A 12,272-nucleotide genomic window follows, 5' to 3' on the forward strand; every position below is an offset into this window, starting at 1 on the left:
CACTTATATGCATGTATATGTGTATATCCTTCACTTACAGACCCAGAAACACATTTCCAGATCAAGAACAACCCCTCAGCTCCCACCCCCAGTCCAGAAAGTTCTGCTCTCTCCAATAAACAACCTGCTGGAAAAATGAGACTTCTTGTATCCATTTAACACCAGACAGTTCCTTTCCTCAGAACAATCACCTATCTCCATCATATCTTCAAAATTGCCAGGATACCCAAAAAGTAGACAGAAAAATACAGAAAAACTGTAGGCATACTTAGGAAAAGCATTAAATATTCATGTGTGTAGTGATACTATGAGTTATAACAAAGTCCATTTAAATCGATGCAGCATAGTTCACAAACATTCAGGTAGCTTTATAGTAATTTTGTACTTCTCTTCCACTAATGGGCAAACTGAAGGGTGTTTGAAGCTTTTAGCTTGATATTTTCTTTTAAATTGAAATTTCCTCTAAATCAGTGTTGCACTTCTATTGATCCTTACATTTAGCTAAGGAATAGCAATACTATTATTGTTTAACTTCAAGTTTTACTGCAAGTTAGAATTTCTGAGAGAAGAATTATTATTAGAATTAATTCTAATTATTCTATTATTTATCTATAATTATTCTATTAGAATTAATTCTAATTATTATTAGAATTAATACTAACACAAGCTTCTGAGAATTTCTAGAATTTCTTTTTTTTAATTTTTTTTTTTTTGTGGAGGAGGGATTTTTCATACCACTAGTCCTTCATATATAAATGGTAAAAAAATACATTATTTTGGATACAAACGAACAAACCACCACCACCACCACCAACAACAAAACACATAATACCATTTCTACCTTATTAAAAAAATACGATCTAATTTTACTCATATGGTCTCACGGATTTTCCCCACTTTGTAACAATGCTAGAATAGAATGTCTACTGAACCAAGTTAAAAATCTTCCTTCACATCACATAAAGGAAGTGCAGGCAGACCATCTGGCCTTTACCTTCTCGTCCTCTAACTGTACAGGTTTTAAGACACTTTCATCTGAGAAAGGTTGGTGGTCAACCTGCCTGTGAGAATTCTAATCACGTGCACATTTCTTCTTCTACAAATGACTCATTTCAGCCAGTAGAAGCACAGAACAAAAACTAGCTGAAATGTTGTGCTTTTCCTTCTGATATAAATGTAGTTTTAGGAATGAGTGAACTGTTGACTTTGTCGTGTGTTGTCTATGCTCAGCATTACAGTGGGATTCTGTCATAGCTAAAATACTGTAATACCGTGTATAGGCAGACTCTTCACTCCATGGAAGTTTTAGAGAGCTTGTATCATTTTGGTAGTATGACATCTGGAAAAAAAAAAAAAAAAAGAAAAAAAGGTTTGAAGAGGCCCTCGGAAAGATCTACTTTAAATTAATACTAACACAAGCTTATCAACAGTTTTTCTCACATTTTCAGGAAGGCATTTTACATTTGAAGTATAGGTTCTAGTAGTTTAAAAGAACAAATCTCTTCAATCTTATCAGGAGACAATGAATTCTGCTTTATGCAACTCAGCCTTTAAACACACGACCTTTTAGTGAATCTCTAAAAGGAAAGTAGAGAAATTATTCTTTTTTTTTTTTTTTTTCATTTCTTGGAAGTTCCCCAATTGCTAATTAGTGAAGTCCTAGAAGATTATAACTCCTCTGCACTTTTGAACACGGAGTTTTGAAACTACAGTTGAGAATTATGTGATATCATCTCAAACACCAGAAGTACACAATGTTTTAATTTTGTTTCTCATGCAAATACACCACCCTATTTTTTTCATCCGGGACCTTTTTGGCAAAGACCTTGTACATGAAAGATAGGAAGCAATAGGAGCTGGAAGAAAAAACTGATAAACCAACAGCCTCAACTATGACATTTTTTCTCAAATAATTCTGTCCTGGAATCACCAAAATTTCTATAGTTTTCCGATCTTTACAAATTTTTAAGGCTGTTGGAATATAAAGACAGAAATATACCAAAAGTTCCTTCCTTCACAGAATCACAGAATCACAGAATTGTAGGGGTTGGAAGGGACCTCCAGAGATCATCGAGTCCAACCCCACTGCCAAAGCAGGTTCCCTAGAGCAGGTTGCCCAGGTAGGAGTCCAGATGGGCATTGAATATCTCCAGAGAAGGAGACTCCACAACCTCCCTGGGCAGCCTGTTCCAGTGCTCCGTCACGCTCACTTTGAAGAAGTTCTTTTGCATGTTGGTGCGGAACTTCCTGTGCTTCATATTTTGGCCATTGCCCCTTGTCCTATCCCCACAAACCACTGAAAAGAGGTTGGCCAAATCCCACAGTCTCTGACACTTAAGATATTTGTAAACATTAATAAGATCCCCTCTCAGTCTTCTCTTCTCAAGGCTGAACAGACCCAGGTCTCTCAGCCTTTCCTCATAGGGAAGATGCTCCAGGCCCTGTATCATCTTTGTGGCCCTCCGCCACACTCCCTGTCTTTTTTGCTCCGGGGAGCCCAGAACTGGACACAGTACTCCAGGTGAGGCCTGACCAGAGCAGAGTAGAGGGGGAGGATTACCTCCTTTGACCTGCTGGCCATGCTCCTTTTAATACACGTCAGGATCCCATTGGCCTTCTTGACCACCAGGGCACATTGCTGGCTCATGGCCAAACTGTCATCCACCAGGACGCCCAGGTCCTTCTCCATGTAGCTCCTCTCCAGCAGGTCATTTCCTAGCCTGTACTGATACAAGCTGTTGTTCCTTCCCAGGTGCAGGACTCTACACTTGCGGTTGTTAAACTTCATTTGATTTCTTCCTGCCCAGCTCTCCAGCCTGTCCAGGTCTTGCAGAATGGCAGCACAGCCTTCTGGCATGTCAGCCACTCCCCCCAGCTTTGTATCATCGGCGTACTTGCTGAGGGTGGACACTATTCCTTCATCAAGGTCGTCGATGAAGATGTTGAACAAGACCAGACACAGCACCGACCCCTGGGGAACACCGCTAGTCACAGGTCTCCAGCTGGAGTCTGCGCCACCGATCACCACCCTCTGAGCTTGGCCAGTCAGCCAGTTTTCAACCCACCTTACTATCCACTCATCTATCCCACACTTTCTCAGCTTTGCTAGCAGGATGTCATGGGAGTCAGTATCAAAAACCTTGTTAAAGTCAAGGTAGATGACATCCACTGGTCTCCCCCCGTCTACTCAGCTGGTGATGCCATCATAGAAGGCAATGAGGTTGGTCGAGCAGGATTGCCCCTTGGTGAATCCATGCTGACTACTCCTCATAACCTTCTTCTCTTCCAGTAGCTTGGAGATGGCATCCAGGACAAGCTGTTCCAACACCTTTCCAGGGACAGAGGTGAGACTGACTGGCCTGTAGTTTCCTGGATCCCCCTTCTTGCCCTTCTTGAAGATTGGAGTGACATTGGCTATCCTCCGGTCTTCAGGCACCTCTCCTGTTCTTCAAGACCTGTCAAAGATGATAGCAGTTCGGCGATCACCTCCACTAACTCCCTCAGCACACGTGGATGCATCCCATCAGGGCCCATGGATTTGTGTGCGTTGAGCCCACTCAGACACTCCCGAACCACTCCCTCATCAACCAGGGGGGAGATCTCCACTTCCCAGACTCTTTCTCCTCCCTCCAGGGTCCAGGAGTCCTGGGTGTGGGGGGGAGGGTAGTCTTTGAAGCAAAGACCGAAGCAAAGAAGGCATTCAGTATCTCCGCCTTCTCAGCGTCCCCCATTACCAAGACACCCCCCACGTTCAGCAGGGGACCAACATTACCTCTAGACTTTCTTTTACTGTTTACATACTTAAAAAAACCCTTCTTATTATCCTTTATGTCTTTTGCAAGCTTCATCTCCAGGTGGGCTTTAGCCTTCCTTGTCGCGTCCCTGCAGACCCTGACAACACTCCTATACTCCTCCCAAGATGACAGGCCCCTTTTCCACATTTCATAGACCTTCTTCTTCCTTTTGATCTTGTTGATGAGCTCCTTGCTCATCCACACAGGTCTCCTGCCCCCCTTCCCCGATTTCCTACTCTTTGGGATGCACCGATCCTGAGCTTGCAAGAAGTGCTGTTTAAATGTTGCCCGTCTTCACAAACACCCTTGCCTTCTAGCAATCTAGCCCAAGTAGGTCCTGGAAGAGGTCGAAGTTGGCTCTCCGAAAGTTCAGGGTAGCAATCCTACTTTTTGCCTTACTTCTTCCACCAAGTTCCATCTTGAACTCCACCATCTCATGGTCGCTGCATCCCAAGCTGCCCCCAACCTTCACATCCCTTACAAGCCCATCCCTGTTGGTAAGAACAAGGTCCAGAAGCACCCCCTGCCTCATTGGCTCCTCCACCACCTGCGTCAGAAAATTATCTTCAACGTGTTGAAGGAACTGTTTGGACTGCGTGTGCCCAACCGAGTTGCTTTCTCAACAGATATCTGGATAACTGAAGTCCCCCATGAGAACCCGTGCCCGGGATCATGAGGCTACTTCTAGCTGCTTGTAGAAGGCCTCGTCGACCTCCTCCCCCTGATCTGGTGACCTGTAGTACACCCCCACAACAGTGTCACCCATACCAGCCTGCCCTTTAATTCTCACCCACAAGCTCTTCACTTGTTCTTCTCTCTCCCCCAGGTGGAGCTGGGTGCATTCTAATTGCTCCCTCACATAAAGGGCAACTCCTCCCCCTTGCTTCCCCAACCTGTCTTTCCTAAAAAGGGCATAGCCCTCCATGAGAGTGTTCCAGTCATGCGAGCTGTCCCACCACGTCTCCATGATTGCAATGAGATTGTGGCCCCATGACCATACACAGATCTCGAGCTCATCCTGTTAATTTCCCATGCTTTGCGCATTGGTATACAGGCATTTTAGGGAAGAGGCAGGCTCAGTTACCCCTAGAGGGATGCAAGAAGAAGATTCCGGACAGGGTATCGGGAATATTATTACCTTCTCTGAGGAGCCCTCAGACAATTCTATGGGACAACACAGAGGATTTTCCCTATTATCTTCATCTGCGTCAGCAGTGACAACATCCCCCAGCCCTTCTCTGTCACTTTTAACTCCCCTCCCTTCCCCTGTCAAACCTAATTTAAAGTCCTGGTAGTAAGTCCAGAGGGCTTGCTCCCCAATACACTTGTGCGCCACTTGCTGAGCCAGGGTCCGTCAGAAGCTCACATACCCAGCTTCTCAAAGCCTGCCCAAGATCAAAATACCCAAAGCCTTGGTCCAGACACCATCCCCTCAGCCAGTCATTTACCTGTTCTGTTCTCCTACTTCTTTCTGGGTCCCGGTCACCCATTGGGAGGAGAGATGAGAACACTACCTGCACCCCTGATCCCTTCAACATCCTTCCCTGGGATGCAAAGTCCATTTTAAATTTACTCATTTTTCTTGTTGCAGCTTTCCGGGACCCAGCCTGAATGACAACAAGAGGACAGTAGTCCTCTGGTTTAATGAGCTTCCTCTCACTCTTCTCCTTCCCTGCTGCTGTTTCTTCACCTTCTGTTAGCTAAGCCAGAACATAGTAGTCTGCCTGACAGACCATGACTTGGCAATGGTGAACTTCAGAAGGAAATATATTCTCATCTAAAGAGCTACATGAGCTTCATTTTGCCATATAAATTTCAGATCAATAGTCAGACACATCAGAAAGTTTTAGTGAAATTTCATCATAAACTAACAAAACTTATTTCTGTAAATACATCAATTTAAGAAATTGGTCAGTACCACTTTTATAAGAATAACTTCTGGTTTTGCACAAAGTTAATATGACATATACAGGGGCACATCAGTATAAACATTTATATTTATCAAGAATAGGTAATTAATTTCTAACACCAATTGTGTTTCATCTGAAATTATGCACCTTATCAGATTTGTAAACATTATCCACTAAAAATATTTCCATGAATTGGATTAAAAATCATCCATGAAGGGATAATTCATTAATTCCAAACTTTGTCAAAAATATGGGTTATAAAGAATTATTTCCCTATAAATGTTTGTTTCAAATAGTTAATTGAAAGAAGAAACAGTACACTGAATATGCTATTGATTGTTGTTTAATTGTTTAGTCTGTTTTTACCTGATCAATGGAATTGTCTTTTAGCTTTCCTAATTTTTGTTTACAAGTTTGCTTAAAAGAAAGAAAGAAAGAAAGAAAGAAAGAAAGAAAGAAAGAAAGAAAGAAAGAAAGAAAGAAAGAAAGAAAGTTTTTTTTTTTTTTTTTTTTCTGGGGCTAGTCTTTAATTCTCCTGCTTCCTCCCTTTTCCATTTTATTTGGCCACATAGCCTACCAGACATAGTTTTCTTAAAGTTACTACCCAGTATTTTGACAATGAAACACATAGGCCGTGATTATGCCTTGATTTTCAGGTTCACAGTATTTTTCATAGGAAAATTCAGTGAAGTTAAGAAAAAAAGAAGTAAAATAATTATTTCACCAATATTTAATATGACTCTTTAATATTTTTTAGATCAAATCCTCTTAATATCAAGTTCTATGCAAATGCACAATGACAAAGGACTGCTTCTAATATACAAAATAAATAGGATATGTATATTAAGAGTACTAGTGAGGAGGTAGCAATACTAACAGACTTTTACAAACCTTTTAGTAACTTTAAGAATATAAATTATGTTTTACACATTAAGACTTTCAGCATAAGTTAGGTCATAACAAAGATGTCAAGCACCGAAGAATCACAGAAAATATTAATAAGTGAAAGACTGTGGAAGCAATCAACTGTTCCAGCTGAGAGGTAGGAATGAGTGTAGAGCAGGGTTAGACTGGTGTAGGTAACCACAGAGAGTATACATAAGGCAAAACCCTAAACAGAATGAGCCATGAGCCATTGAGCAAGTTAGAGATATCCACTTGTCATATTTGCAATAATTAAGTTTTATACCTTTGACTAGATAATCAAGGAAGGATTCTGAGATGTTCATCCCTGCTTAGTGTCTGCATGTTCCTCCCTCTCTTAGTGTCTGCATCTGGGCAAGAATGATATCTTCATGGGCTGACTATGTTTCTGTCTCTTCATATCTTAAAGAATATGAAAGAAACAGCATTCAGAACAGAGAGACTATTCTCTCTGCAACTCTTATTAGAACCATATCATAAATTATTTCCTTCTTGCAGCATTTGTATTGCATTATTTTAATTCATTTGCTGAATGTCATTATTGATATTTTCAGCAAAACTCTCTTAAATTTGTTCTTTGGAATATTTTCTTTTTCTGAAGCTGAACACTTAATCTTTATTGGTTTCTAAAATATGCCTGGAGGTCAACACCAACATGAGAGAAAATTCAGGTGTGGGAACAGATGTTGGATTCCAGGTAGGAAGGTAGATTACTACTTTGGCTATAATACTAGAATATTTTGTACTTTTAAACATTATGTTTTTATTGATCTTCCTGATTAAAAACAAAAATAAAAGCAAAACCAACAACATTCTCTTCCTTCCTTCCTTCCTTCCTTCCTTCCTTCCTTCCTTCCTTCCTTCCTTCCTTCCTTCCTTCCTTCCTTCCTTCCTTCCTTCCTTCCTTCCTTCCTTCCTTCCTTCCTTCCTTCCTTCCTTCCTTCCTTCCTTCCTTCCTTCCTTCCTTCCTTCCTTCCTTCCTTCCTCCCTTCCTTCCTTCCTCCCTTCCTTCCTTCCTCCCTTCCTTCCTTCCTTCTTTCTTTCCTTTCTCCCTCCCTCCCTCCCTTCCTTTTTGTACATGTTATTCTGTGTGATATATAACTCTAGATTTCAGTAGGATAATATAAAGAAGTTCTATCAAATAACATGTATATGTATAAAATTTTTCAAGCTTTCAAACACACAATATTTTATCATAGGAACTTATATAAAATGTATACATCACCCTATATGGGGGGATAAAGCTCAAGAACAAAATATAAATTTTCCATGGTTGAGATCTGTCTGAAGAAGCTGCATCAGTATCTCAGCCTTGCTTTAAGTAAATATTGTTGCTATTGCATCAACAAAATTTACAGGCCTAAAAGACATTTTCAAAGACAGTGACATACTAAGCAGCCTGTACCTCATTGGCCTTAATGTGTTTTGGGCTAGTAAGAGCCTAAACCCTGGCCAAAACTGGTATTTGACAGAAGAAAACTTCTGAAAACTTCTGAAATGTTTGAGTATCTAATGTCCTGATTAAGAATTTGGTTCCTAGGCCTTGCAATTACAAAAAACACAGAGCCTGAAAGCCTGGAAAAAATGGTTTATGCAGGAACTGTTTTTTTTTTTTTGTTTGTTTTTTTTTTTTTTGAGGAATGAATGGCAAAAAATGACCTGTCTGAACCTTGGGCAGTGTGCTCAGGTTTTGTGCATCTGAAAAAAAAGGCCTTGTTCAAGTCATACAGCCGTGCTACACTCAGCTAGTCTGCTGAGGCACTGAGAGTCCTCTATGCCCAAGATAGGTAGAGAGGAACCACAAACAAGGTACTGAAATCTGGTCAATCACCTATTGAAAATACAAGCCCCCTCTCTACCCTGTTGTTACTTTTCTGTCCTGTAACTTGACTGCTGAGCTCTCTTAATCCTCTTTTACTCCATATGAAATGACTTTCTGTCACATTTTTAGGAGAACTCGGCCCCTTCTTAGGAGAATTTCTTTACTTTTTTTCTTCACCCAATTTCTTTAATGTGGTGTTACAGGACAGCAGATTCTATCTAAAATCTGGGAGGTGAGGAATGATACAAAAAAAAAATAATAGCATTACAGCCTTTGAAAACAAGAACTGAAAAATAAAATTACTCAGAAGGGTTCAAAAAGCAAGTAAGAGAAATCAGAATTAAATAGCTACTGTCTCAGAGAACAGCTCTGTTGCTAATACTCTTTTACTGTAAAGGTTATTCTGGGAAATTCAGGGCTGAGAATTCTTACTTTAGTACCAAGAAAGTTGGTTGAAATGTTAATTAAAAACAGAATTATAAAATACCCAGCTGAAAATAATATGATGGAGACAGATCACCATGGCTTCTGTAAAAGAAATCTGTGCCTCTGTAAGCTATTCACATTCTTTTAATTGTTTGGGTGTGATAACAAAAGAGCAAATACAAGCAGATTGGAAACCCTAATTTATTTGGACTTTTGAAAAAGATGGCAAAATTCATCGTGTAAATCTCTTGCATTAGCTAGGTTCAGTAAATGTAGATGTGATTTTTTTTTTATCTAAAGCTCCGTCCACTCTTGAGGTCTAGATGTCCTCAGTGTGGCAAAAGCAAAGAAACTTAAAATCATTTTCAAATCTGATTTCACTTTTTTTTTTTTTTTTTTTTTTCAAGGAGGGTACCTTAGCCAACAGAGGAAAGTATTTAACAAAAAGGTACAACACCAGTTCACACAATTGTGGAGTAATTGTGCTCTTTTTTTTTTTTTTACCCAATTTGTATTGCTTTAATAAAGTTGTTCTTCTGAACAAAAATGACTTTTTTTTTTTTTCCTTAAAGAGTCGCTATCTCTTCAATCTGTCATCATACAAGCTTTTTAAGGTCTAGAATCATTTTGTTCATCTGTGTCTGCTTTTGTTAGCAACTTCAGCAACTAATTACGATTTTGGGCAAAGAAAGTCTTTGTTCAAGATCCTCATTCTTTATTCAACAGTGCCAGAACACCCAGAACACAAGATTCTCAGAGCTGCTCCAGGAAAAAAATAAAATGGCAAAGATGAAACTTGGTACTCCTATAATGTTAATAAGCCTTCAAAGGATTAAATTGAGAAAGAGAAGGAGAAACATAGAGGAGGAAATAGAAATAAAAAAGAGAGAAGGAAAAAGAGAGAAGAAGAAAAAAAAAGTGAGAGAGCTTTGCAATGAATTTTGTTTTGCAAATAAAAAAATAAAAAAGATAAAATTGTTTTAAGAAAAGGAAGATTTGTTCTTAAAAGAAATACTGAAAAAAAAAATCCTCCATATGAATTCATGTGCACCAGAGGACTCAATCCATTTGGAGCAGGACAAATACTTTTTGTTTCAGGGACATCAAACAGATTTTGCCTGTATCCTGAAACCTGCTGTGGTCCACATTCACCCAGCATTATTAAATAGGGACAGCATAAGCCTAAACCATATCGACACGTTTACACAATATTTTTCCCAGTGACCTAGAATCTTGCCTACATGGTGCTTTGGGAGCCTGCGTGGATTCAAAAGCCATGTAACTTTGTTCTTGAGGTGTGATATTGAAACCAGTAAACTCAGCTGACAGTTGGAGATGGGGCATCTGTATGGCACAGCAGCAGGCCGTATGGCTTAGCACTTCAGGTCAGCATTAGCTCAAGGCACTCTTCCCCCAGCACAGTTTGATGTGCTTGTAGATTTCTGGGGGGTCTGGGAACACGTGAAAATACTCTTTAGGCTTAGTTTGTCCTAAAGGCCACAAGTTTTCCTCTTCTGCTCTATGTCTCAGATCTTCTTATTTAGGAGAATCCTTAGCCTGCTAATGGAGTATTGCATATCTTTCACCTTGTCCTGAAAACTGTTCAATTTCTTAAATAATTTAAATCCATGAGTGATGTTGGCACTTACTCGTTTTCCTCTCCAAAATTCAAATAAGAAACTTCTGTCAAGCCTACGAAAATCCATGGAATAAAACCTGCCAAAAGCTACAGCAAAAAAAATCGTTCTTTCTATATAATAAGCTTTTGAAATCATTGTATCTGAAGTCATCAGGTAACATTCCCAGGTAGCATAACTCAGTTTGTGAGTATGGAGTCAGTTTATGCTGGCAGAGACTTTCACCCCTAATTTTCTGGGGGAGGTATTTATGTGGAGATCACAAGACATTCTGTCCTGGAATGTCTGGTACACAGGCATCTAAGAAGGACTGGGCAAAAGGAGAGGAGACGGAATGTAAAAGAAAATGGAAAATAATAAAGAGCTACAAAAACATTCATGCCATATCTGTTTTTAATTTTTCTTCTTAATGGATCTGGGTTTCTGGTAGGCTATTCTGGTTATGACTACGCTAACACTTCGGGGGTACTTCTGGTCTGTATGGCCAAAAAAAGTTCACTGCCTACATATTTCTTAGCTCTTAGTGTTTGTTTGTTTGTGAAGCTGTTTTATTTTTATTTTGTTTGTTGGTTTGTTTGTTTTCTTTTCCAGCAGTGGAGTCAGAGATATACCAAAACATTTTGCAAAATTGGGTTCATCTTCTTGAGTGTTTCAATTTGAAAAGAACCTTGAAAATTTCTGAAAGAATCAAATGCTTCCTTTTGACATTTTTGTAAGTGAAGTATTTCAATTATTTCATTTGAATTGACATTCCATTTTGAAATTTCCTTTCCTTTTTTTTTTTTTTAATAATTTTGAAAGGTTTGAACCCACATAAAATATTTTGGGTTGCATCACTTTTGCAATGCTTCATGAATCTATAAAAAAATCATTTTCAATTTGATCCAAAACAACTCCCCCTGTTTTTTTTTTTTTTTTTTTTTTTTGAGCTATCAGTGAACTAAATCATTTTTTTTTCTCTGTTCAACCTTCAGAAACTAAATGAAGGATTATTAAGGAGGTGTTAACATATATTTTTCATATTTTTTCATACACTTTTCAGAGGTAATCCCATGCCACAAGTGAAATTTAATTAACTATTTCAGAGTATTTCTGTCATTCACATATCTCTAGTCCTGACGAGCAAAACAGGGTGTCACTTCTGGTTCTGCACCTCATGACAAGACAGCCAAGGCTTTGATGATGATCTAGAGGTTTTCCTTACTGCGAGGTCCCTGAAGAGACCAAAGGATCTTTTAAAGTCAAAAAGATGGTTTCCATGGAATAGAAACGAGAATGTTTAACTTTATAAACACAGGAACATTTTTTTCTCTGTGAGAAAAAAAAAAAAAAGTAGGAAAAGTTTATAACATCTTCACCCCTCTCCCCCCTGTGTTGTATGAGCTGGGTGCTTTCTTTCAGGTTTGGTTTCAGTCAACCCTGTGACTTTCTGGGTTGCAGCAAACTCTGCACAGTCCTCTGATCCCTAGGAAGTTTTCTTCCTGTCACCAAGGGAGCCTGGCTGTACATATGTTTGTTGCTTCTTTCATTAGTCTCTTCATGAACAGCAGGCTCCCATCTTCTCACTGGGGCTCCCATTCTCTTCTCCTCTCTTTGCTACATCCCAAAGCCTGGGAGCTCCTCCTCTCCTCCTCCTCCTTCCACCCAGTCCCCAAGCATGCTCATCTGCTCTCCAGGGAAAGGAGGAATCTCTGCTCCCTCCAGGGGGTCCATCTGACCTAGTCACTCCCTTTTTAAAGGAACATGACATACAACGGAG

Source organism: Anser brachyrhynchus, assembly GCF_964034855.1.
Source record: "Anser brachyrhynchus genome assembly, chromosome: 2".
Classification (NCBI taxonomy): domain Eukaryota; kingdom Metazoa; phylum Chordata; class Aves; order Anseriformes; family Anatidae; genus Anser; species Anser brachyrhynchus.